The sequence below is a fragment of the Quercus lobata genome, chromosome 4 (assembly GCF_001633185.2).
Source record: "Quercus lobata isolate SW786 chromosome 4, ValleyOak3.0 Primary Assembly, whole genome shotgun sequence".
NCBI classification, from domain to species: domain Eukaryota; kingdom Viridiplantae; phylum Streptophyta; class Magnoliopsida; order Fagales; family Fagaceae; genus Quercus; species Quercus lobata.
In genome coordinates this window covers 46,876,882-46,879,879 of record NC_044907.1, presented here as the reverse complement: position 1 = coordinate 46,879,879, position 2,998 = coordinate 46,876,882, and positions in this window count along the sequence as shown.

Below are 2,998 nucleotides of genomic sequence, written 5' to 3'. Positions count from 1 at the left end.
GAAATAGTATCGGTGGAAGAGAAATTGGGTGGGGTGCAAAGGTCTCAAAGGCAGATGGAGGATTTTAGAGATGCAATACACCAGTGTGGGTTCAAGGATCTCGGGTTTATTGGTCCTAAGTTTACTTGGTGTAATACGCAGGAAGGTGAAAGCAAAATGTATTTAAGACTGGATCGAGCTTTGGCTACTCTTGATTTGGTTGATCATTATAAAGAGGTTAAAGTGCATCATTTGGTGGAATCCACATCTGACCACTATGCTGTGCTTATAACTAATGCCAATGTTGTTTAGAAGTATCCTAATAGACGTAGATTCCAATTCGAAGCTATGTGGACAAGAAGGGAGGAATGCAAAGATATTATCCAAGGAGTCTGGGATAGTAGCCAAGAATCAAATTCTCCTATGGGGATAGCTGCTAGATTGAGTTGTTGTGCTGAAAACCTATTTAGATGGAACAAAATGGTGTTTGGGCAAATTCCAAAGCAAATTTAGGAGAAAAGGGAGACTTTCAGGAATCTGGTCTGTAGAGATAGAAATGGCAGCTTGGGCGGTGAAATCAATATATTAAGAAAGGAGATTAATGAGTTATTGGATAGTGAAGAAATTAAGTGGCATCAAAGATCAAAGGTGCAATAGTTAGGCCTTGGGGATCGAAATACGAAATACTTCCACACTAGTGCTTCGGATAGAAGAAGGAAAAATACTATCAGCTGTATTATGGATGAAAATGGAAATTGGCATGATTCCATTGATGGTATTGAGGAAGTGGCAGTGTCATATTTTAAAAATATATATTCTTCTTCCTACCCGACTCGCATTTCGGAAGTTCTTGATACTATTCCAACTAAAGTCACGGAGGAAATGAATCAGCTCCTTATTCAAGAATAGGAAACATGAGTGTGCAGAAGTGTAATCACCCTATACACTTAAAAAGATTATTCCCAAAGTTTAGATGAGTTTTATCCTTCAGCCCTTATTTTCTTTTGATTTTTTCAACCATAGTGATTATGTGACAATTGAAAACTACTCGATGTTATATTGATTTGTAATTTGAAATAGAGTTATACTTTACTTATTTGTAAATTGAGTTGAAGTTTTTCCAATTTAAAGTTTAAAAGTTGCAATTTACTCACTTTGGATTTAATTAGATTTGCTAAGAGCATTGTAGCTTAATTGGTAACTTCTTATACATAAAGTGTTTAAGCATTTAGGGGGGGATAGAGGTCAAGCTGCAAAGATAGCAGTATATTGTAACTATCTAAGAAAAAATGACTTAATTGTATTTGATTTGCTAATTTAGTGAATGAATTTCTTAAGGGTATTGGTTTAGAAAATATTTTTAGAAGTTTTTTATAGGAAAAGAAAAAAGTATCTAATTTTTTTACTAGTTTGTTTTTTTTTTTTTTAAAATATATTTCTCATAAAAGTTGTATTAGATATCAACACTTTCTTAAAATGGTACAATAAGAAATGTCGTAAGGGCACCTGTTAATCAGTCCCAATTTTAATTTAAAACACATATTGATAAATCAAATTTAATCTATATGTGACAAAAGTGTAATTTTCTCTTTGACTTAATACGGACGAAATACAAGATTGTCACGTGGTCATTTTAAGACATAGATAAGTTATATGTTGTTTACAATACACAAAAGCAATTAAAAGGAAGTCAAACCCAAAACCAACAATGAAAAGAAAAAACTCATACATGCATATGCATATTCAATTTACTTTATAGGGAGGTTGATTGTTGGATGTCATCTTCTCCTTTTGCACTGCTCAACCTCTCATTGGACCATAGGCTAATGGCATTGGAACTTGGAAGTTGGTGTGCTTCTAAAGGTTAGGTATTCTACGCTGGAAAATAATGCTAATATATACGGGGAGCATTCCCAAATCTCAACCTTAGATGTAGGTTGAAAGTTTGTGTTTATAAAACTCATTTTGATATTGGTCTATATCGAGACAATCCAAGCAGTGGGAACTTTCGATTGTAAATGCACTGCTTCAATTCAAACAATTCAAATTCCAGCACCTATAATTTAAAATATGGGACTATAAAACTTTCAATTGTAAGAATGAAGCTGTCATTTTGTGAAGTCGCTTCTTACAAGGTCTGATTGATATACATGTAAGAACTCGAGACAATTATTTTAACTCGATTTTTTTTTTCTTTTCTAAATCAAAAACTTAAATTCATAAATTGAATCTAATATCATATTTACACAGCTGACACTGACGTATTGCAACAAGTTTAATGGCTTAAGCCTAGTCGTGACAATGGCAACTCAATGCATGTCTTCTCACCCACAAAATGATTTATTTATTATGTGAATTTTAATTAATTTAATTGGTGAAGTTTTTTATTATCGAATAAAAGATTTGAAGGTCCATTCCCACCTACTTGAAAAACCAATTGATATCTTGGTCTGTTTATTAAGAAAAATCATCATAGAGCAAACACTATAAATTTGAAACACTAACATATCTATAAAAACAAAAAGAGGATTTGTTATTGTTAGAGTTACTTTTAGTTGTCGTTTATATTAGCATATTAATAAGGGCATTTCTGTAACCATGTTATAAACCTTAATATAAATATATGTAGAGGTGGGGGCCTAACTGATTAAGACCTAAACTGTAGTTTCTTTATTCTCTATGTCTCTATATTTTTCTTCTTCGCACCTCTCTCTTAACCCTAATTTTCATAGTTTACAACTTAACTATTTTTTTGTGTTACCGTTGGATGTAACATTTCTCTTACGTAGGAGTAGAACCCACCCCATGTAAGAGGGATATTACATGCAAGAGTTAGACTTATGACTTGTTTGGATTGAGGGGCGGAGTGGAGGAGAGTAGAGTAGAGTTGGCTGAAAATAGGCTAATTTTGGACCAATTTTACTCACCTTCCCCCTCCCTCAATCCAAACAGAACATTAATCCCTCCTCCAATATGAGAGAGAGATGATTAATTTTCATTAGCTCATCTGCCATTACGT